We start from the raw sequence: 25169 nt of genomic DNA on the forward strand, positions 1-25169 counted from the left end.
TAGATTCAACACCCATTCATGATTTTAAAAAAGAAAAAATAAACTCAGTAACTTAAGAATGGAAAGGAGCATTTCTTAATTTGATAAAAGGATATTTATATATCATAACTCTCAGACTTAATGATAAATAAATGAAATCTCCCTGAAACCAAAAAATGAGTTATGGAGGCACATTTTCAGCACTTCTGTTCATTAGCCTGGTGATCCTAGCTTGTAGAATAAGGTAAGAATAAGGAATTAAAGAATAAATGACTGAGAAGAGAGATATAAAACATAGTCTTTATCCTTAGATTTTAGGTGTGTTTTATGTAAACAGTATATAGCATGATAGTGTATATTTTAGTTATCTGTTTATGTATAACAAATTACCTAAAACTTAGAAGCCTAAAGCCACAAATATTTATTATAGATTCTGTGGGTCAGGAATTCAGAAGTGGCTTGTCCGGTTGATTTGGCTTAAGATCTTTCATGACATCAGTCAAGGTTGCAATCATCCAAAGGCTTGATTGGGGCAGCAAAGGATCCATTTCCAAGATTGCTCATTCACAGATTGTTGGCAGAAGCCTTCGGTTCCTTGATTAGTATGCAATTTTCATAAACAGTCCTTGCATGCTTGAGGAAAAAAGCTCATATTCTGCAGTTGTTGTTGACTGTAATTTTCTAGATACGTCCATTATATCAAGATTGTTAGTTTTATTTTTAAAATCTTATATATTCCTATTGATTTCTGTCTGATTGTTCTGTCAAATACTGATAAAGTTATCTTAATCTTCCTTAATGATAGTAGTTAATTAATTCTTATCAGGAATTCTGTTCATATTTGCCTTACATATTCTGAAGCTTTGTTATAAGATGCATATATATATGCAAGTTTAAATTTTTTATACCTTCATGGTAAATAGAATTGTTTTCAATAATATTGATCTACTTTCTCCCTGGTACTGCTTTTCACCTTAAAATCTATTTTATCTACTATAATAGATAGCAATGTGCATATATTAATTTTTAAAATTGTAATTTAAATAATAATAATAATAATTTTTTAAATATATTTAATTATCTCTTTCAACATTACTATACAGAGTTGGGTAAATGGAATTTTTTACCCAGAGTTCCCAGAATTTCCCTCCTGGCCTTCGTCCATTTACAGACCAATGCGTGTTTACCACATCAGAGCTTCCAGTCAATCCAGGGCAAGGGGTGGAAAGAAAATGGCTTTTCTCTCTGCCCCTCTCTTCCTGGCTCTCCTCACCAGTCACCAAGGACCTGCCCATGGAGTTCCTGATGGAAAGGGCAAGCATGGGGGCAGAAAAACAGGCCCCTGCCAGAGGGGGCAGATGGAGCGAGGACTGGCTAGCGAATTCAAATAAGGTGTGAGCAATAAAAACTCTTTCTCACAGCCTACGCTTTTTCTTGTCCTCCTTTGGTTTCAACGGATTCATAGGGAACTTGTGACAGGAGGGGAACCCCCTTACTGCTGGAGCTACATATGGTCTTTACCCTTAGATTTTAGGTGTGTTTTATGTAAACCGTATATAGCTGAATTTTTGAAACTCTAGTCTGTCAATCTTTGCCTTTTAACTAGACATGCGATCCATTTTCATTGATTGCAATTTGTATTATAATTGGAGTAACTTCTACCATCTTTTTTACTATAATTTTTGTTATTTTTACTGTTTTCCAATTCCCACAGGGAAGAGAAGCCAAAAGGTCAGTTTTAATATCTATGTCATGTATGTAATTTTACTATTGATTACTCACTATTGATTATTTCAATGTTACTTTATTTTATATGTTTTTTATTATTTCAATGTCCTATTTTAATTTTTGGAAAAATTTTCACGTATGTCAAACACACTTGTTTTTATACTCTATGTCTGATAATTCCTACAACTATATTCCTTGAAGGTTTGGAACTGTACATTGTTAATTTTATTGATTCTTGCTCCTGACGGCTTGTGCAGGTATGTGTTTTATAATTTTTTATTGTGATTCATGTTGGAACTTTAACTGGGAGAATTATTTGAGAATTTGATTAAAATTAAATGTGTTGGAAAAGATTTACACCTACTTTTGCCAGGTATTAATTTTTGTCTTAGTTTCTCAGGCAAAAAAGACAGCATATATTCTGTCTCAGAATCTGGATGACAGTGGACAATTAATGCAAAGAGTTAAGGCAAGGTTTTCATGTAAAAATTTTTTTCTAATGTACTCACCAAGGTTATTGTTTTTCATATTCAACTGACTTCTAATAGTGAATGATTAAAGATAAAGCACTAAAACCATCAGAGGTATTTAGATGACCTGAGGCAAAAGTCAGTTCAGTGCTTCTGCTAACACTCAATGGCATCCCATAAGGGGAAATGATTTTCCTCTGCATTGATTCAATTCTGTACCATGACACAGGCCTTGAGGGGCCAAGTGTGTGGACTAAATATTGCCTCACTTTTCACCTTGACTGGGTGCTCTTATGCAGGGCACAACTTCATTAATGTGTGTAGAAGCCTGTGCCAGTGTTATCTCACCTTTTGGAAATCTTTTCTACCAGGCTTAGCCATGTATTTAAAAAATGTTTAAAAAAATATTGTATTAATAATTTTTAGGTGTATGTTCTGAGAATCTTCCTTTGAACACTAGATCTATCAAACTGTCAAACTGTAGGAAATAGCAGTTACCTCGTCCATTTAGTTTCACACTTTTGTTCCTTCAAGAAATATTCATTAAAGAGGGCCTACATGAGCCAATGTGTTTGGAAAACAAAAACACAGGGGTGTACAAAGTAGATGAAGTCTCTGTCTTCATAAATCATCTAGTCCAGTAATCCTTTATTTTCATTTTCAAGGTGTGTTTTTTCTCAGGGATTGCACTTTCTAGGAGGATATTTTCTGGAGAGGGTGGGGTCATAGGAAGCAAGAGCATACATATAACCTTGAAATCCTTATCCCTCTAAGTGCTTTCCAGTAAGTGGAACACATGTGCCTCAGACAACCACACCAAACCCAACTGAAGGAATACCAACTGCCCACCATACATCTGTTTCAAATAATCTAAGGACCACCCCCTAAGACAGCCCATTTTACAAGTGGGAAGAATTTGTTTGCCTCGAAACACAACCTTCTTGTTGCAATCCCACTGGCTCCACTATTTCCAGGGCTATTTTACAACGAGACAGTCAGGTGTATGCCAAACCCATATAATCCAGGGTATTGCTTTTCTAGTTTTTCTCCTGGTGCTTCCATTCAGCAGTCTCATTTATAGCTACTACTGTAGCTGTTGATGGGTTTACCCCTCTTTGCTGGAGCCACTTACCAGTTATACTTCACAGGCAGGGTTCCTCACAGTGTGCCCAAAGAATCTGGTTCTTGCTGCCATGCCACACCTGAAGTTTTCTGTGGTATCGTGTGGAAGCTCTGCTTGTCCTGCCAAGGGCAATGCTGCTGCTTCGAGACCATTTTGCCTCCTCAAACCCCACACCTAATTAACTGGTGCTAGATGAATAATGCTTCTCTTCCACCTGACCAATGGTCTTCAGTCACTACCTGGGGAAGAGCTCAGCAACTGCAGGTCTGCAGACCCACAGGCCTGTGGGAGGAGTCACATGCTCAGCTATTTCCATTAAAGTTTGGTGTCTGTCTCAGTCATTTCCCATGGTAGGACATCTGCCTGTTCCCTGCAAAGTGGGGATCCATGGCCATCAGATTCTTTACACTGACTCCTTTTTTCCTTACACTCTCTAGGCTTATGTTTGTGGATGAGCCTGGAGCTTTTGCTTCTGACTTCTCCAAGTCTTCTCCTGTGGAAGATCAGGCATACATGGAAGGTCCTATAACCCTTCTTTGTTTATTACTGAGAATCAGAGTAAAATACAAACTTTTATAAACTTGCTCTGTGTTATTGCTTGAATTGAATTGGTATAAAATGGGACTCAGTGATGTTTGTAAATTGATATAAAAAACCATCATTCTATCCTTGTATTTCATATATACTCTAAATAAAATGTCAGAGAGAGTCATCTGGCAGAGAATAAGTACTGTCTGTGTTAGGCAGTAAAAGCAATATGAAGGCGCCGGCGGGAACCCGAATTCCTGATTTCCTTTACCAGCTTTATTATCTACCAGGTCATGAACTCTGACATAGCAGGGATGATATGTTACTCATTTTTGTGTGTCCAGAGCATGGCATGAGGCCTGGAACATAATAACACTCAAATTGTTAAACTGAAATAATATCTTTGCTTCATCTTCTCCAAGTAGCTTTTCTGGGGGAATTTTATTGGGTCCACTCTATTTCTACTTTCAGCACAAGATCCCCTAGAGAGCAACTGTGGGCAGGAATCTCCACAGGGAATCAGCCTGTCCAGGCCTCTTTCTCTGTCATTGAGCCATATGAAACGGGTGTGTGTGTGTGACACACAACTCCAACTATAATTGAGGGAATACCTCAATGTGGCAGGTTTGAGATGCTCATGCATATTATTAGCAATAGTTGGGAGTGACTGCATTTTAAAAGGAGATTATCCTCACTCAGTGTGACTTAGTTGGAAGAGGGGATTGGTGATGCTGTTGAGGAAAATCCTGTGGAAAATTTTACTGTAGATAGAAAGGGGAAGAGTTGCCTGAGATCAAATTCTAATACGAGACTAGAAAAACATAGCTTCAGTGGGGAATTGCTTACCAAGATGGATGTCAACAATTCTTCCCATCACTGTACATATACACACATTCTACTCCTCCTGTCAAGTGCTGAAGTCTATGATCCCACTCCTTGAACTGGGACTAGCTCTCTGACTTGCTTTGACCAATAGACTGGGGCATAAGTGATGCTGTGTGACTTCAGGACCTAGGCCTTAAAGGCCTTGTAGCTTCTGTTTTTATCCTCTCAGAAGCCAGGTGCCATGTAAAGAAGTCTGGGCTGTCCTGCAGAGAAGACCTGGAAGATGAAAGTCCATATAAAGGAGAAATTAGGCTCCCAGTTGACAGGAGGCATCAACTGCTGGGCATGTGAGTGAGGCCATCTCAGATTCTTCATCTATGGTTGAGCCTCCCAGTTGACAGCACATGGAGCCGAGATGAGCCATTCTGTGGATCCCTGCTTGAATTCTGCATCAAAGAATCACAAGCAATGAAATGGTTGTCACAGATAACTCAAAACAGTTTCAAGGATTGGCCAGGCGACAGAGTGACTCCTAGTGGCATTTGTGTGGTGTCTTTGTTACTCATGGCAGTGGACCTGGGAACACATACATTCCCTGTAAAGCTTGAGATGGTCTCATTCAGACAGAACATGAGAGTTCACTTCAGGTCTTCCTGTCTGTGGACCATGTAAAGGAAGGGCAGGTTCTCAGTCCACAGTCACTTCCCTTGGTTGGGCTTGGCTCGACACCCAGAAGGCACAGATGAAAGAATGAATCTTCAGTTTAGTGAAATCAAGTTATCTTAGGAGCACACTATATGAGTTAGTAAGTAAGGGCACTAAGGAGGTCCTGAGTGAATTTCGAGTCCAAATTGCTGGATTGGCTATGCTTCTGGGTGCCTAGGATTGAGGCTGTGATGCTAAATTTGGACGTGTGACTCGCAGGTGTGTTAGATTACTGTCTTGTTCTTTGGGTCAGTACCTTGCCTGTTATGCCAGTCTGTCTAGTGAGAAGACCCAGCCATTCTCTTATCAGTCTGTTTTCCTGGGGATTAATGTTCTAGTCTTGAACTGCAGCCTGAGAGTCCTGCCCATTCTGTCAGTGTTCCAGCCTGCCTGTATCTCTAGATATCACCTGTTTAGGACTTTGTCCTGCTTGTCTGTCTAAACCTGGCTTTTCTCCCTGTTAAAACTTCCTATTGGCTTAGATTACCACCTGTTGTTTGCTGACATCTGTATAGTACCTGTTCCATCTGTTTTCTTCACTTCCTTACCGTTCCTGAAACTTGATTTTTCTACCTCATTTCTTGTTAGGTCTTCACTGCATCTGCTCCATTGCATCAAAATGTTGGGGTCAAGTTAGGCTGTGTCCAAAACACAGAGTCTAATTCTTCTTACACATAATCACCTTTAGATATTTGATAATAATATTTTTATCACCTTTAATCATTTTTTAAGGCTAAATCTTGCTGGCTCCCACATTATCAAGGTCACCCATCTATGGATATGATTTAGCTTGTTAATATCACACTTAAAAGGTGGCATATAGAAGTGATTCACATGCTTCAACAGAGATATAGTAGGGATACCATTTCCCATAAGGTCATTATATTCTATTAATTATGCCTACATTTATGTTATTATTTTGCATTAGCATTATAAAGGGTTTCATCAGGGATTGAGCAAGGTTTTATGGACCCTGAAGCTCATATAACTTTAGGACTCTCTTCAATAAAAAAAGTTTATAAATATACAGTTAGTTTCAAAGTCTGTGAAAATGATGGATCTTGAAGCTTAAGTTTTGTTAGTTTCATGGCAAATCTGCCTCAAATTTCCTTACTATTATTTCTTAAAATTCTGCAGTCTTCTTTACCAGAACTGGTATCTAATCAGGTTTCCTCTCTGCATTTGTGTGCCTTATTAAGTTTAACTTCGGTACTTAGCATATGGGGGATTAAGTAAGTGAACACATGAGAGGGACTTAGAACAATGTCTGAAAGCACGAGATAAATGCTAGCTATTATTATTATTTTATTACTTACTAGCAAGATTTTAGCAAACAGTTTATCTTTCTGATCTTAACTTTTTCTTTGATGTAATGGAGATAATATTTGCCCTGCCTTCTTCAAAAAGTTGTTAGGATCAAATGATAAAAGATGTGAATGTGCTTTTTGTTAACTGAATCATACACATAGTTTCACTCGACATTGTTAATTTCAGAAAAGGTTATGATTAGGAAAGAAAATATTTAACTTTGGTCGAGGTGGAGTCACTAAAGACCTCCGCAGAGATGGAAGGAGGCAAAGGACAAGAGGTGCATGCATGGAGGATAACATGCACATCCTGTTTGACCTGCCAACATTCAAAGATGAAATAAATAGAACCTGAGAGAAAGCGGTGTAATTTTACAAATCAAAGAGCCCGGAGGTATCCTGTGTGTGTCTGTCCACAGTTGGGCCCGCCCTAGGTCTCCAGCCTCTTTTTGAGCCTTGCTCTGCTCTGCAATGCAGGCCTCTGCGGCGGAGAAATCCTGCTCACATTTTGGGTTCAGCAAAATAGCCCCTCCTCCATGGGGAGTTTCCCGGTCTCTCATATTCCCCCCCACAGGAAGAATAAATGGCTTTTTTCAGCGCCCTCTCTGTAAAAGCGCTTCTAGCACTTTATATTTAGGGGCACCTTCTTTTCCTTAATTCTGTGACTCCAGGACCTAGCCTCCTGTTTGCCTTCGAATATTCAGTAAAGGTTTTGTCAGTGAATGCACTTCGAAGAAGTAACTTTTAAAAGCTGACTAAAAGGCCGTTAAGGCCGGGTTCGCGGGTAAGAACGCCTTGCATACTTTATTAGCAGTCATTATCCAGAACAGTTCTGGGGGCGCGACACGCCCCTCCAGCGCCCGGCACCCGGCGACAGCTCGCGGCGAATCCCGCGGGAAGGGCTGCCCCGGGGGCGTGGCTTGGGAGCGGGGGGCGTGGCGCGGCCCGTGGGGGTTTCCGTGCCGGGGGCGCGCCCGGCGGGGGCTTAGGAGGGGCTTCCGCCGCGAGGGGGCGGGGCTGGCGCGCAGAGTCTTCTGACGGCCCCAGCCAGGGAATTTCAATTTGAAACCTAGCGGAGGGAGGAGGCGGAGGGAGGAGGCGGGCCCCGCAGGTCGGCGCTGGAGCTGCAGCAGGACGGTCCCAGCGGCTGGCAACCTCCTGAGGCGCGGTGTCCGGGTAAGGAGGAGTGCGGGGCTACGGATTGGTGGGCTTGGGGCGCGGAGCCCGGGCCGAGTGACGAGTCCCTGAGGAGCTGCAGGGGCGGCTCAGATTTTTCCTCTGGCTGCAGCTGGGAAGCTGATCCCTGGCAGGAAGCGGTGGCGGGACGGTCCGACCGCGGGGGGCAGGGCGGCCGGCTTTGGGATTTTCTGCGGCTCCCTCTCTCTTCCCCTTTGCGTTACCCCAGTCCTGTCCCGCGGTCCGGGTGCTATAGCTCCGGGCCGGATCGCCGCTTCCCCGCTCTCTGCGGTCCTCCTCTCACCTCCTTCCCGGGAGCCAGGAGAGGTGGGGGCTTGGGGTCACGCGTCGCGAGGACCGCGCAAGGGCCGGAGGAGGAATCCGGCTCCGTCCCGGGCGCGGGCTGTGGCTCACGAGCCTATCCCGGCAGGGAGCGGCCGCCCACCTTCGGCGCCTGGCGTTGTGCGCGGGAGCTCGGGGGCGGCGGCGGCGGCGTCCTTCGAGAGGATGACTTTGGGAGAGGAAATGGGGGCGAGGACGCCGCGCCTCCCTGGGCCCGCCGCTCGCGTGGGCACCGCGGGGAGCAGGGCGAGGGCGGCGCGCCACCTCCACGCGCAGCTCATGCCGGGCCGGCGTGGGTCCCCGGGCGCCCCAGGTTGCCGCCCGCGCAGTCGCGGAGGACGCCCGCCGCTGGGGCGGATGCGGGAAGGGAAGCACGTTTTTGCGCTCCGATCCTTACAGTTCCAGTGCCCGGGCTGTCTCACTACAGATTGCTTATTTTCCTTCTCCCGGGCTGGGGCAGAGGGTTGGGAGCGTTTTTTAGGTGAGTTGTAGGGTAAAGACGAGAACAGAGCCGAGCAGGCAGGATAGTAATTGGCCACCGGGGCCGCATCCTCAATCCTGAGACTGTGCCCCAGCTGCGGTGGGAGGGGAAGGAACGGGATGGACGGTGGGGGTGGGGCCGGGCGTCGGTCCCTGTGCTTCCCGAGATTACAAACCTCTCCTGACGTCAAGTTTTTGATGAGGTTAGAAGGGCTCTTGTCTAGTCTATTATTTTCGGGATGGGTGGTGGGGGTCTCTGTGTGGAGCCTTCCTGACCCGGGATGCTTTAAATTGGACCACCATCACCACATCCGCTGCTCCTGTTTTTAAGAGGGAGGGAAGGTGGAACCTGGAAGCCATGGATGTCTTTTATTTATTTTTTTGAATTAACATCTTTTCCTCAGTTTCTTGAACTTCTTGCATCTGAAATGGTGTCTTGGAGTGTGCCTGGCGTCTTGTTCTTCTTACGGTTTTTTAAGATTTTAAAAAAATGATTCTTACAGTTTTCCCCTTATTCTTCCATTTTCTTCAGTTCCCTTTATTTTTCCCCTTGTTTTGTTCTTTTCTCACCAGAATCCATTATTTCCACATTTTCTACTTACAAATGTATGAAAAATTAGCATTTTAGTCGATGGGTTTAGCATTTGAGGGAAAATGACTCAGTTTCTCTACTAACGGAGCTGGGACGTAGAATTTCTCAGGCTTTGAACAGGTTTACTGGGCAACGAATAGCACCTAATTTCTATTTTGCAGGCACATTGCTGTGAGAAATCACTGGATTGCTCTTGTAACCACTGATGGGGCTGTATTGCAATGCAATCTTGGATTGTGATAAGGGCCAACGGGTACATCCATCAGTCTGACATTTTTTAAAGAGCTAGGCAGTTCACCTGCCAGAGTTTGGGTGATCAGTCCTATAATTCAGTTTGAGAACAACCATCAAACCTCAGATAGTTATTCTTTAGAATTTATTGGAGAACAATGGTGTGGATTTAGGGCTAATTTAATCCTATCCTGTCTTCCTAATTTCTTGGGCAGAATTCCCACCGTAGTCAGTAGTGGTCTTGTGTGCAGAAGGACTGCTGAGAACAAGAGGCTGCTCATTTAGAGTAAGGAGAGGAGACAGTTTCTTTCCTTTTAAAACATTTCTCTTTAAGAAAGACTTAGTCATACAGTTCTTCAGTCTTTTACCTTCAGTCGAAGTAGAGCATTGTTGTGTGCAAAGACTTTCTAGAGAAAATAGGGTAAGTTGAGCCCCCAGCTTCAAATTCTTAATAGTTAAATTAGACAGGAATTGTTTAAAATGATTAAAAGTGGTAAATCATTTAACAAAAGTTAGAATTTCAGTAAAATTATTACTAACTCATGTAAAAATTTTAAACTGGTATGGAATATTTTCAATTGGGTATGTATATTCAACTGGGTATGTGTACAACCGTGTATATATATTAAAACCTGAAATTCAATTCTGAGCAGAAATAAGCCAATTTGCAGATTTAGAGGATGAAGCTAAAGACAGGCCCACCAAAAAATAACTGCAAATATAAAACCAGGAAATTCAGATAAGTCTTAACCGTATTTGGAGAGGGAGCTGTTAGTACAGTTTGCATATGTACATGCGTTAGTGACTGCCAGCTCATCATTAAGTGTGTTAGCACTTGGAGGTTTCCAGTTTAGCTTTGTGCTGACCTGAGTTGGTAAGCTTGTGAGGTTCTTTGCTTCTTAACGTAACATTCTTGTGGTTTACCCTTTCCAAATTACCAGTTGTACAGAATTGAGTTTAGAAAACCTATCCAGTTACCAGATTTTAAAAATAGATTTTTAAAAATCATAACCATGTCCACGTGTACTACCCATCAGCTTGCTTTCAATTAAAAATGCACACAAGATGACAAAGCAGTGTTTAACCAAAATATTTATTGGTAAAATTACTCTAATTAGTAATATCGTATAGTTATGTTTAAAATAGGTTTTGCTTTGAATCACCACTCTCATATTACTGTGGCTGGAGAACTACAAAGGTTTTATCTTTGCTATTTTATGTAGGAATAATATGGAGGTTTATATTTTATATAGTAGAATGCTAAATATTTTGAAAGATTTGCCTTTGTTTCTGTTTCCACTGGAAAGTATGGGTCTTTTTCTCTGTTTTGAGCTGAAGTAGTCTTTAAAGGCTGTGTGTGGACTTTTTTGTAAAGTATGAATTGCTAGTATTTTTATAAGGCAGTAAAATAGTTTATAGTGATCAATACTGCTGAGAGTTTAATTTTGCATTTCTAAAATTTGTGTTGTTTACTTGGAGAAAACAATGAAGTGCCCACCTCTCCCACCCCACCTTTTTTGGGGTTTACTTAGAAACATTTCCAGTGGCCTTGTTTGTTTTTTCAGATTCAGAATTACTGTACCTAACCACTGGGTACCCTTACAGATTTAAAAGCCTCAAGTAAATGTTTATGCTGGCTTCAGTAGTCAGCAACTACTGGCCAAACCCTAATTTACTACCCTTTTATGGAATTTTGGAATCTCAGGGTTGGACCTTTAGGAGTCAGAAAGCCCACTCAGCCCTTGCCTTTCTCCCCAATGCACAAACATTTCCAGCCTCTTAGGAAGACCTGAGTTAATAGATTTGTGTGTGATGCCCCTACAGATTGCAGACAGAGTATCCTTTGGGAATGCCCAAAGGATGTTTTGTGTTTGGCACAAAGCAGCAATTTTATATTCATAAGATTTTTAGATTGACCTGACTGGGCAGTTCCTCAGACTAAAATCTAAAGTGGAGTTAATGCCTGGTATCATTAACTGTAGGGGAAATAGCTTGAATACCATGTTGGAGTGGAAGCTACAGGTAAGCTAAAAAGGAAAGAAAGAAATCCTCTCTAATAGCTAGAAATAACTGATAGTGATAACCAGTGCCTTTTTAGTTTTTCTATAAAGTGTGTATGAACGTGTATTTTGTGCGAGAGAGGGAATACATCTATCTGTACATAATATATAATTGTACACATATACATGTATGTATATATGTTATGTGAAGCACCTGTAACATTTGTACTTAGTACGTTTGATGAATCTATTCATTGACTGTTCTGTAAAATATTGGAGGCACTTTGAGTGAAGATTCTTTGAAAGTTGGAGTTGACATTGAAGAACCTGGTACTATTTAATGTAGAAAGGAAATGTAGGTAATATTTCATAGAGGGGATTTACTTTTCTTACTATTGGATGTTGTTTCCCCTTGTTTTGTGGTTGGCTTGAGGTCTGTGGGTTTCTTGGATGCGTGTTTTTCATGTCTAGAAGGGCCCATTTTCTAAATACCTGATGTTTGGGATAGTATTTATTTCAATGAGGATTTCAGTGGTTTTCTAAATTTTCTCATTTTTAAATTGATGTCTCTTACCCCTTAGGAGAAGGGAGCATGCCGCCTATGAGTACATTCTTAATGCTTCTGGATTTTTTTTTGAAAGATCGAAATTAGGCTCATTTCATATTCTCAGCTACTTTTAGAATGGAACTGTCCTTTTATTTCACAGATACAGCTCTACATTTTAGCATTTTTTTGCATTAGTGTATTAGAGTCATACAGGTCTAAATGTATATGGATTGTCTTCCAAATAATCTTTATAGTGTATGGATTACATTTGAGGAATAAAAATGATCTTTTTATTTACTCTGAGAAGTATCTTAGATAAGGTTTCGCTTTAGGTAGCCAAGCTGATATTTCACAAGTGTAACTAAATTCTGTGTTAAGAACCAGAGGGCATGGAAAGGGTTCCAGGGTGATTTTGTCACTGTTCATCTGTAGGACCATCTTGCCTAGGTCAGGCAGGGAAGTCCATCATACCTAAACTAAGTCTTTCATGCTGTGATTGAAAAGCTCATTTCCTCTTGCTTTGCTCTTTTTATTGCCTCACTGTCTACCTCCATGAAATAATTTTCAAATGTTTAAAAGACTTATGTTACCCTCTAATTGATTTTTTTCAAGGTAATTGTGATTTTAAAAACTTTTCAGATAGGTCTGATACCAGCTCTCTAATCATCTCTTCCAAGCCCTTAATTCAGGTTTCCAGACCTCCTGGTGAGGTGGACCCATATAACTTACAGTGCTGAGTTTAATAATATTTTTGAGTTTCCTGTATTCTACCAATATATGTACATGTTCCAGTATTTTGAAGACATTAAATTAAAATATAATTTACACTTACCATAATTTTTAGGTTCTTTTTCTTTTTGCCTGAACAGGTTACTTACTTTTCACCTGAGGTCCATTTCCCTAGAGGACCAGAAAGGAGAGTGGGTTCAAGTTCAGACTCTTGACCTTGAGTGGGGTTAGTAGGGAAGGTGTTGCCCCGTGTGTGGGCCTCCGGGTTCAGGAATCACCTGAGACTGTTAGCAGAGAGTGAGTGAGTTAGTGTGTGTGTGTGTGTGTGTGTGTGTGTGTGTGTGTGAGAGAGAGAGAGAGAGAGAGAGAGAGAGAGAGAGAGAGGTTGTTGATGGAGTAATTGGACCACCTCATTTTGTGTGTACTGCCCCAAGCTGCTCTCTGGGTCTGAGTTGTCTGAGACCAGAGCTTTTCCTCCTTCAACATGTCTAGAGGGTAAACCTCCTGTCTTCTGGCTGCAAAGGTTTGGAGAGAGAGAGGGAGAGAGTGTGTGGGTTGGGGTGTGTGTTAGTGTAGGAGGGGTTTAAATGTTCCTTGTATTTCCAGCCGGTCTCCTGTTTTGAGCCCTGTCTTTTACCCCAGCCCTCAGAGGTATCTGGAACCTTTAATTTCTAAGGGTCCCAAGGGCTTCTCCAACTGTCAGATTGTTTCTTGTAGGCCCCCACCAAAACAGGAATTCAGGTTTTGGCTTCCTCTGTTCTGCTAAGTCAGTTACTTTGTACATCTGTTTTCCATCTTATAAAATTCTGTTGATATATCTCATCTGCTGGCCTGTATGTGTTTTTTTGTATGTGTGGATTTGTACCTTTTTTTTTAAACTTACTTAACTGTCATTTTGGTGTGGCTTTGGGAGGGAGCGGAAATTAAGTCATGTTCCATCCACTGATTTTAGGGTTTTAAATTGACAAAAATAAAATTCCCAAGTTTGCCGTGGTGCTCACAGTTTGGTAAGGACTGCAGCCATAATAAAATTGTCCTTTTTCACTCATGCCATATGTTGAATTGAACTTCAGTTATATAATATATAGAGAGAAGTCAGGTGATTGAGTGACCATGTAGAGTGAATGAGAGTGGATGACCGATATGTCATTAACAAAAAGGTGTTTTCCAGGAAGAGTTCAGCAAATGTGTATATTTTTTCCTGTGATATTTCAGGGATTAGTTCAGTGCACTTATAAATCTTACAATAATATGCTTGAGTTAGATTTAAAAATACACAATAACATTGGTGGATATGTATTAGAAATGACAACCTTATTTTAGAGTGTACCAAATATTTATATTTAGACTCACACATGGTTTACATGCAAAAATTTAAATATTTGAAAATTGATTTGGTGATTAGAAGGAACCTTTGAACTCATGTGGGCCCTGTTAAATACTTGTAGGGAGAAAAATTTCATTACTAGGGCAAGCATAGTGAGAATTACACTAATGTAAAGACAAACACAAGTTAGGGATTTTTGTCTGGGGTTTGGGGAAAGTGAAACAAAAATGGAGATCCTGAATAAGGTAGTGGCTGTGAGATTTAAAGAGGCTTCAGGAAGGAAGGTCCAAAGGCTCATGCATGTGTGTGGTTAGTGTTAAGTTGCCCAGTAGGTTTTAGAGATTTATAAATTCAAGTACTCTATTCACTTAATATAGAAGATGTTCCGGGCAATAGTTTGGGACAGTATTTCCTCAAAGTGTGGTGGTACATTAAAATGATTTGAGGTGGTACACAGGGGAATCTTTTTCTTTTAATTGTTAAATATATATGCCAGAGTGCATCAGAAATACATACAAGTACTTCAAAACTATGATCTCATTGATATTATTTAGCATAAGATGAAAGTAGGTATTTTTTAAGTAAACTGATTTTAAGATAAGTATTAAATAATACAGTGGCTGTTTGTATTTGGCAACAATTATGAAGTAGGTATGTGAATAAAGTTTAAGAAACATTGGGGGGTTCAAAATGTGATTTTCTTGAGATCACAATACATTTCTTTCAATAGGTAGTAGCATGAAACTATGGTGACTTCTGGCATAGACTTTTTTTTTTGTTAATTCTGTTTTAGTATGTAAAGTTTTTTCTTTTCAAAATAATCTCTTAAAATGTTTCCACTTGGTTCTTAAAAAATTTCATACCATAGGTGTGACAGATAAGAAAAGTGACCCAGGAAAAGGTTAAACTTACCCAAAGTCATTCAGCAATTTAGTAATAAGAGTTTCAGGTATAGGCAGGGTCTCCTCCTGTCTGGAGTTCTTCCCTCCACACTATGCTCTTTTGCTGTTTAAATAGAGTTGCCAGTTGAAGTTTTCTTGGAGAACTCAGGAAGCCTGCCAAGTTTTTTAGCTGGAGGGCTGTCCTGTAGCTTTCATATATTTGTGTCTTGAGCCCTGAAGGTAGACAGCTAAGGTCTTCCAAATAGTTCAATAAATGTGTCAACATTTTGAAATACTACTGAAAAAACAAGAAGTAGGAGTCCTATGGGATTATGGGAAGATGGTGCCAGATGCCTTCACAAGTATGGGAAGCAAATGTGGCAGTGGTTTTATGCTAGACGGTGGTAAATACTCAGGCTTCATTTTTTGGAGCCCGTTTTTTATTATGATAATATTTCACTTTTCCCCAGTATGCTCTGTTTAGTTGCTTTTAGACTCTGGTAGAAAAGCTGCTAAATGAACATCTTCCTTGAAAGATTTTCTTTAATCCACTATCTTCAGGAGAAAGAGGAAAAAACATTTTTTCTTGAAAAACTGAATAAAAATTGCATATGGGAAAGGTTAAAGTGCCAGGTAATGAATTGGGTCTGTCTACTGACAAAGGAATCAAGTTTATCCATAAGCTTGTAACCAGAACTGCTTTTGGATTTTGGCCATTAAAATCAACATCAGTAAAGACTGTGTCTTAATTTCCTTAATGCCAAGATTGTCTGTTTTAAATTGCGCACATGTGGAATGTGAATACATCCGTCCTTCCCCCCATCTCCCCTAACCCACAAATAGAAAAATAAAGGTATGTGGAAGATATTTTTTCTTGACTTTTGCAACTCTGCAGTGAAGAGCCAGAGATGTGGGCAGCATATGTAGGGCAGATGTGGCTCTAACTTTTCTCCTAATTGAGGCCAGTTCACTTTCATCCCCCATTCTGGAAGCTTAAATGGAAAGAATCCAGGGTGGATTTGAGAGCATTCTATAGATCAGTGATCTGTGTGTTACTTGCTGTGTGCAGCACACAGCAGTGAAAGATAATGTCTCCCTTCTTGAAGGACCGTTTTTTGTTAGATATTTTTTAAGCCACATTTTTACTGTATCTGATTATCTATTGAAGTGGTTTTTTGGGAGAAACAATGCATCATTGTTGGTTATAGAAAACTTTAAAAAACTTTTTATTATGGAAATTTAAAATGTATTCAGAAGTAGAGAGAATAGTAGTATAATGAACCCCATGTGCCCTCCCCCAGCTTTGACAATTCCCAGCCGGTGGGCCAGCTTTGTTTCATCTGTGTTTCCTTTCCACTCCCTGAAACCCCCTTTCCACAAATTCTTTTGAAGCAAATTCTAGACATTGTGTCATTTCATTTATATATAAGTAAGGTATTTTCTCCTGCCATTTCTTTTTGGCGTGTGATTTCTTCTGATCTCTAAAATAGAGGTCATGTTCATTATTGCTTCTGTAGAAATACAGAAATTAGTTTATGACATATTCAGTTGTCATGTTTTTGGAATAAATATCTGAATATTGTTATCAGTGAAAGCAGTTTCATTTAAATGTAGTATTGTGGACATGGGAAATGCCTTTGTCAGTGCTAAAAAAACCTAACAATTTCTAAACGACATCGGAACCAATTTTCAAATTCCACTATATTCTTAGGGTAATTTTAATGTTCAGTATTTTTTTCCCATTGCTCCTATGTTTATACTAGATTTTAATATTTTAATATTTTCCTTTTTACTCCCCTCCCTTTCCTTTGCCTCCTTGCCCCCATCCCTCTCTCTTCTCTCTTTCCTTCTTTTGCTAGCATGGTTTAGTTGGTAATATATTGGAATTAGATCAAGTGGAATATTTCTTTTTTCAGCTGACTGAATTTTAATGGACTGCGCAGTTACTATGAAATTACATGAATCCCGCCACGTCTATAGTCTGCCTGGCAGTGTGGAAGGGAAAGTACATGCCTCAAACGTTGATTATATATTAGTGTAGAAATCATATGTAGGACGCTGATATTGTAGCTGAAGCTGACAATCATTTAATAGTTGAAGTGCTTTTTCTAACTAATGTGGGCAGAATTTTTATGTTGGTGATAGTTTATATTTTAATTCATACTTTTAATTAAAATATAGTATATTTTTGTAGTCATTGCATATTGAATTAGTTTAAATTGTACTTTCATTAAAATATAGTTCCATATATTTTCTTTGTAAAGACATTGCATGTTAAATTAGAAAATACATTTCTTGAATACATAAAATGTGTCAGACACAGTTCTATAAGCACTTTTACATATATTTATTCATTGAATCTTTACAGTAACCTTGTGTGCAGATACTTTTATCCTAGGCTCGCCTGGTAAGAAAACTGAGGAATCACAGTGTCAGCGTCACTCAGTTAATGGCCAAGCATAGATTTGAACCCAGGCTGTCTGGTTCTGGAACCTAGAGTTGTAACTATTGTCCTGCATTATCCTTGAGAGTATGTAAATTCCTTTTTCACACCTTTTCCTACGTGCATTTCTGTTCCCAGAGGTAAGTGTTTGAACCAGAGCCAATGCTACGTTATTGTATCAGGGTATATAACTTGATGACGGGTAGTTTTCATTCATAAACTTGAAAGCAGTTAATGAGATTCTATTCATGTTCATTTACTGCGCTTTAGTTATCAAGGAGAAAGGGAGGAAAGTGGAAGCACATAGAAAGTAAGGTGGTAACCACTGATGTCTTCTCTCCCACTGTTTTTTTAAATGAAATGTTGAGTCCACCTGGAATGTTGACAGGTTACCAAGAAATTGCTGAAGTTAACAGTCAGAGTAACATTGACTGATGAAAATTTTTGTCTTTGCATGGTTATCTTGAAATGCCAGGTGTATTGTGGGAACTTTGGCTATCACTGATTCATCCTGAAAAGTATAGACTTCTGTGGGAGTTTGTCCTGGGTCTACAGTGATTGGAATTTTAACGGACAAGTAACTGATTTTTTTCTGAAAAGAGAAGAGGGTAGAAAGAAAACTGTTGTAACTCCAAGTTCCCCCCAGCCCCAGTTTATCAGTTACTAAGTGTGACATGGGGCAAGTGATATTTCTTCTGTGTCTTTCTCTTAAGTGTTTCTGATGCCCTGGAATAAGTCCTAATCCACATAAGATATTGTCTGTGTCTCATTCATTTGTCTCTGTTTGTAGAGAAGTTGATTTAAAGTACCTTTCCTTAGAAGAAAAACATAGATGTAGGATTTTGGTAAAACATTTGGTAAAGCTTTCATGATATCTTTATAGAAACTTTGGGAAAAACTCGTGGAGGGAAGTTGTAGTGGTTGTGGTTATTTATGAAATTTTAACCCTGATCATCTCTTCTCTGAAATATTTTTGCCAGTAATACTTAGGGTGACAGACAAGGACTGCCGATAACATTTACAGATTTCATGGAAGTTTGTAGGGAAATCTAATAAGCCCTCTACATATTGTCTTACTAGCTACAAAATGGGTTGATATAAATAAACAAGATGAAATTTGCTAGAAATAAAAGTTAAGTCTGCTTAATTATAAGCTCCTTGGAAAGAGTTGTAAAACAGTACAGTCGTGGCCTTCTATTCATTGTGAAATTTTATTAAAAAGAAGTAGATGGCTTTTATATTCTTCAGTACAAGACATTCTGACTTCTGGTCTCTCAACTCCACTGAAATTTGTTCTTTTCCAGGTAATAGATGGTCCTGTTGCCAAATCTATTGAATATATTTTTTCCCTTTATTTTTGACATTGTTGACCAAACATACTGTTTTTGAAATTCTCTCTTTACATGTTAGAACTCTTTGTTTTACTTTTTCTTCAGCTCTGTGCAGATTTCTTTTCCTCTATTTCTTCAGTATTTCCTGTTGCCCAAGGTTCTATCCTCAACCTTGATTCTTAGCTCTGATTTATTTCATCACCTAAGACTTCATCTGCCATCATAATCTATTAGCCCAAATCTCTTTCCAGGCTGTCGTCCTCTTGAACTCTGGATGCTTATATGACTTAGAAGAATTTCTACCAGTATCTCAAAGAAAGTTTTTACATGAATATGTGAAATATTTATGCAGAACCGTGGGCTGTAACTGATTATTCTGCATTGACCTAGAATATTTTGTTAATTTTTCGATACTGCATTTTATGGGTATGTAGTATGCACTAAGTATGTATTTGTTCAGTAAAAATGAGCAGAAGCTTAGACAAACTGACACCATATGGGTCCATGGATGTTAAGCTTAGGAGAAATTATAGCACATGAGGAACTAGCTGTTGAAATAAATGAAGGGTTGAGACTTGCTGGAGTGAGCAACTTGAGCAACCCATTTATTGAGCACTGGCTTTCTAACTTTTTTTGACATAATCCACTGTAAGATAGATTTTATATCTTGGCCCTTTTTCAATATGGAAGTCTGTGTGTATATATTGAATAACAGATTGTGTATTGAATAGCATGTGTATTGAGTAACAGAAACAAGCTTCATAAATTAGTTCTTGGCCTTAGTATGTGCATTATGCTCCAAGATTTTTTCTACATAGTAATAATAATAATAATAATAAATGCTGGTCAACCATTCACAAATTTGATTTCACAGCTCACCAATGGATTGTGATCTGTTTTTGAAAAACTCTTTTTCCATGGGTAAAACTAAGAAGTTTTGGAGAAGGGACGTTTCCTTCTTAGTATGGAAGGAACTTTTAACAGTTGGAGCAGGCAGAGAATGGAATGGGCTGCCTTGGGAGGGAGTGACTTTCCTAGGGATTGAAAGTCGCAGGCTTGAGGCTGGTAATTGCCTGTTAGAAGGTGGGAGGAAGATTCACTGGGTGGAACATGGGACTTGGTGACCACTAAGGGTTCCTCCAAATCTAAGATTTTGTGATTCTTATTTTGTGACTTGTTGGCATTTGAAGGCGATTGAAGTTACTTAAAGATGAAAAATATTAATTCTGAATTTATTTAATATTCTATGTAAGTCAAAATGTTCTTTTTTAGACCTTAAAAATTTTAAAAACTAAGAATAATTTTGTAAGCTAACTTTATTTCCTTTTTTTAATGAAAAATCTCCATTTGGAAGGTTTTAAATATATACAAAAGTAAATTGACTAGTGTAATGACCAACCCCCTGTAGAACAGTCCTATCACCTAGTTTTACTTTCTGAGCTCATAACTAGCCCTGTTTTTTTATCTATATGCCTATTCATTCCACCCCCAATGTACTATTTGAAGCAACTCCCAGGCATCTTGTCATTCCATCTAAGTATATTTCATTATATATTTCTAAAAGCTAAGACTGTTGAAAAAAATCACTATGCACTTAAAAAATTAACAGTAAAATCCTTAATATCATGAAATATTCACTGTTCAGATTTCCATTTGTCTGTGTTTTCAGTTTTTTGTTTGCTGGATTTATCCCTGTGGTTTAGTTTAACTTGTTTTTCTGTTCTGTAAATTGGTAGTTATATAGATGCTTTTTTTTTATTAGCTTCAGGTTCAGTTTTTAAAATACTTTTTTGCCACAAATATTTCATTGGTTCTTTTATTTCTTAAAACCACTCAGAGTTTACCAAACTTAATTGTAAAGGCGACTGGATTTCTTACTTAGTTCTTCATTGTTTGAAGTCATTTTCAGCCAAATTCCCCATAAAAACAGATGGAACCACTTAGAAATTTGGGAAGATAATAATCCTGTGCAAACACCACATCCAAATACAAATTACCCAAGATTTTCTAGTCCAGCTTCATTTTCAAAAAAGAAAGGGAGAAAGTAGATTGCTTAGTAATTTCTACAAACCACAAACCCAGTTTTCAGTTAAAGTGAGACATTTCACAGTAAAATCAGCCTCGATTTTTCTAGCACAATGTGGAAACATTTCAGTTTTGCTGGTCAAATTCCCACCCAGTGAGCAAGTATTGTTAGTGACTACTTACTCCCCATATCTCTCTTGGCAGTTACAAGTAGAAGGTTAAAAGTGGGAAGATGGCAAGTCAGAAATAAATAAACGCATTCTGCACTGACTGAAGGATATATGTAACCTTGTTTTTCCCTCTTTTTATCATGGAAAATTTCAGATATACAAATAAATAGATAAGATAGCACATCCATATCCTCAGCACCTAGTTTTTTTCCCCTCATGTTTAGTACATTTTCTAAAAGTTGGGTATTGGGTCACATTGCTGTTCACTAGAATCTTCTCCTTTTTCGTTTGTTCTGAGGCTTGTGGCATAAGCCTTACATCTTTTTTCTTTCTTCTGTCAATGTTGTTCAGTCTTTTGCTAGATTTTATCTTACTTAATTTAGTTGGTGTTCATTATGTTAGGTAGTAGATGCAGAAGGCTCTGTGATTAGGCTCCATTCCCTGCCTCCTTCTTAATTTTTTTTTAAATAATGGAAGCATGTATAAACATAGAATAGAATAATGAATCTCCATATACCCATTTTCTGGCTAATTATCAACATATGATCAAATTTGTGTTATCTGTGTACCCCCAAATCCTTGTCACCCCCTTGTATGTGGGTTGTTTTAAAGCAAATCCCAGATATTCTATTAATTCATTCAAAAATACTTTTTTATATGTCTGTGATGAGTAAGCATTAAAAAAAAACCCCACAAATCCGTTGTCATTTCTAAAAAGTTTAGTATTTCCTTAATGTCAAATAGTCAATGAAGTGTTCATATCTTCCCATATTTTTGATAAATTTTTTGTAGTTGGTTTGTTCAAGTGAGGACCCAAATAAGGACCACATTTCATATGGTTGGTATATCTGTTAGAGCCCTAACATACAGCGTCTTCCTCTTTTTCTTTCAGCTCATTTGTTGAGGAAACATATTCATTTTCTTAGAAACCACCACTTTCTGGTTTCTGTTGATTTCATCCCTTGGTCAACAACAATCCTAACAAATTGATTTGGTGGTGTTTAGTATGTTTCTCTCTTGAATTTCCTGTGAATTGTAGGAATATCTGAGGCTTAATAAGATTCAAGGTTGATTTTGGTGGTGGTCATGGTTTGGAGAATCCCTCAGAATTGGTGTTTATTTCTAATTTAATCTCTTTGGAATACAGTGTATGGTGGGCAGTCTTTTGGGATGAAGGTTGATCAGTGAGTTCAGGTGTTGTCAGCCAGTTTGATCCACCTATTGTGAAGTTTCCCATGAAGCTTTGCCTAATGTTTTTTAAAAAGCTGCCATTGATGATCATTGCTTACTTATGTCCTTTTTCATTGCGTTAACTTTTTACCATATAATTTTTCTCTGAAGTAACTTATATTATGGAACTCATGACATCTCACCTCCATTTCTTTATTATATCTTTGTAAAAAATATGGATATTTCCCCATTTAGCCAGAATACCATTATATATAACAATCAATTGGCAATAATTCTCTAATATTATCATATATACTCTATATTAAAATTTCTCCAGTCATCCCCAGGACATCTTTCCTAGCTTATCAAAGCAGGATCCTGTCATGGAGAACATACTGCTTCTGGTTATGTATGTTTATGTGACATTTAAGTCTCTCCTGATCTAAAATATAAAATAGGTCTGCTCCCTTACTTTCACTGTCTTTTCATCACAGTGATCTGCTGGAGAGAGAACAAGAGAAGGCCTAATATCTAGTAGAATCTTCTTCTGGGTTTGTTTGATTATTTCTATGTGGTGGTACTTAATTCAGTCTTCTATACTCTTTATTTAATGTAAAGTAGAATTTAGAGCTAAAGGCTTGATTAGATTCAGAATAAACATTTTTGGTAAGAATATTTAACAGCCAAGTTTTATATATCATATTGCATCATATCAGCAGTCACATAATGTAGTTTACTCACTATTAGTGAGGCTAAGATTGATTAAGATGATGACTGATCTCCCTGTTGTAAAATTGTATTTTTCCCTTTGAGACTGGCACATAATCAGGGAGGATGGGGACATTGGCGCCATCCAAATATCTAGTGCCTTGTCAATCTTTCACTTGTTAAATGAGTCACTTTTGGTGATGTTTACCTGAATTAGTTTTCTTATTGGCAGTGGCAAAATGGTCACCAAACGGGATTTAAAAAATTGTGAGAAAATACACACACGTAACATAAAGTTTACCATCTTAACTGTTTTTTAAGCATACAGCTCAGTAATGTTAAGTACACTGATGTTGTGCAACTAATTGCCAGAACTTCACGTTTTGCAAAACTGATACACTGTACTCTAAAGTGGGATTTTTAAGTTTTGTCATTCCTTCAACTTTATAAGCCTGCAATTTTCTGTGCAAAATAGCTGTCCTTCATCAAGTGGTCTGTTTGATTCCCATGGACTACAGTTTTCTATTTGAAGTACGGGATAAAATTACCAAATTTCATAATAAGCCCTTATTGGTTCTCTCAAGTTTTTTGTTTGTCTTTTTCTTTTCGAGTGTAATTTAATTATTGGCATGTGGATTTCTATATATTCAGTATATTTCAGTTAAGCACAGGCTTTCTTCTAATGTTCAAATTGTCTTAACTTTGGCTAGTAGGAGCCCCTTCAGATTGGCTCCTGAGTCCCTTTGAAGTGACCCTATCAGATGCTGAAAGCAAGGAATGTATTTATTTAAAAGCGATAAAATTTCCTTTGAAGTACAGGGTCAAATCTCTATTAGGCGTAGCACAGAAAGCATCTACATTATGGAAATGTGCCATAGAGCAGAATAAAACCTTGATACCGAGGCTTTAATTTGTCAACATATGGAAAAACAGGGTGAAGTTTGATTATGACTAAGGCCTCTTCTCATTTTATGTTCTGTGATCTTTTACCATCTATAAAATTGTTTTGCTCTTTGGTTATTATTGGAACAAAATATTTCAAGAGTTTGTATGTTGTCAGATTTTCTCTTAAGCAAACATCTTTATTACCTTCTTACTATTTTGATAGTCAGCTTCCTTGGGCTGTGGATTAAAGGACCATGAATTTGGAAATGCAAGGACTCCAGTGTATTTCACAGTTATGAAGTCCATCCTCAGAGGAAATGAGAAGGGTTTTGCATCCTAACCTTTGTCTTTTATTCCAATGTAATGTGGCTAAACATTCTGCATAGAGAAGGTTAACCTTCTGTAATGCTGGATCCGTTTGAGTAAATGAATGAAGTTTCAAGAGTTTAAATGTATCACAGTTTGTGAAGACCTGTTTTGTATATCATAATACTTGTATCATGTTTCCAAACATGTGGGAGATCACTGTCTGACATTAAAAAAAAACACGTTAGTTTTCTAAATTGACTTCGCTTTACCATTTTTAGAATTTTATGTGGATAAATTCTATATAAGCAATAGCTCTTTTCAGTTTAGTGTAGTTTCTTTTCTAGAATGAATGTGGCCCAGTTTTATCATTATGCTCCCAATAGTCACTTTCATGACTCTTTTAACTATTAAGTATGAATTGCCAGTTTTTTAATACTTCCAACACTTACTGAATGTTGGGCAAAAGTGCAAATAATACAGCTGCATACCATACTAATAAAAATAAAATGATGTGCCTTGAAAAACTATTTCTTCTCCAAGAATAGAAATAAGTATTATGAAATCCTGTGTTTATTCATCAATGAGTTAAGCTTTTAGGGGTAAATAAAAGATTATATTGTATTTTAGTTAGAAGTGTTAGGCATGGTTGGTTTGTAAAATAACCTTTTAAGATATTTATGTCCATAAGAAGACTATTAATTTTTTTTTTACAAAAGCCAACACTTTTTAAAAAAGTGTGAAATTGCTTTAACTGTATAAACTGTGAATATCATTATATCTAGTAAATAAAGTCTAGTTTGTGAAATTTCCAGATGTGACAGCAATTGGAAGAATTTGATTCATTTCTTTCCCATTGATGATATTAATGAATTGTGAATTAGTGCAATTGAAATCTACTGGATTGTCCACAGAGGCTTGGTGTTTCCTGTATGAAAATACCAGTGTATGTATTTAGAGAAGTAGTTATGTATGTACTCAGAGAGGTAGTTTTTCCCCCTATCATTGTATAGTAAAGGTTTTGAGGCATCTTATAAGGAATATATATAATAAAATCGCTTAAATAAAGACAAATTGAGGTCAGGTAAATTAGGAATAAAAAGCAAATATTAACATGAAGATCTGCCCTCCACGTGGCTCCATGTTTATTCTGTTTTTATG

The 25169-nt window shown here is 38.3% G+C and overlaps 1 protein-coding gene across 14 annotated transcripts in view; it reads left to right on the forward strand.

Annotated features, from left to right (window-relative positions):
• Positions 1–7687: 7687 nt before the first annotated feature.
• The window catches only part of EPB41L2 (erythrocyte membrane protein band 4.1 like 2), a 198467-nt gene continuing 180985 nt past the window's right edge, over positions 7688–25169 (forward strand). For 5 of the 14 annotated variants that reach the window (XM_036903798.2, XM_036903800.2, XM_036903802.2 and 2 more), the window contains exon 1: positions 7692–7841. The gene's annotated coding sequence lies outside the window, so the exon portion shown is untranslated. Of the gene's footprint in view, positions 7842–7899; positions 7993–25169 lie in introns of those variants that run through there. The other 9 variants (XM_036903795.2, XM_036903790.2, XM_036903796.2 and 6 more) reach the window with 6 other exon arrangements.

The sequence above is a fragment of the Manis pentadactyla genome, chromosome 12, assembly GCF_030020395.1.
Source record: "Manis pentadactyla isolate mManPen7 chromosome 12, mManPen7.hap1, whole genome shotgun sequence".
NCBI classification, from domain to species: Eukaryota; Metazoa; Chordata; class Mammalia; order Pholidota; family Manidae; genus Manis; species Manis pentadactyla.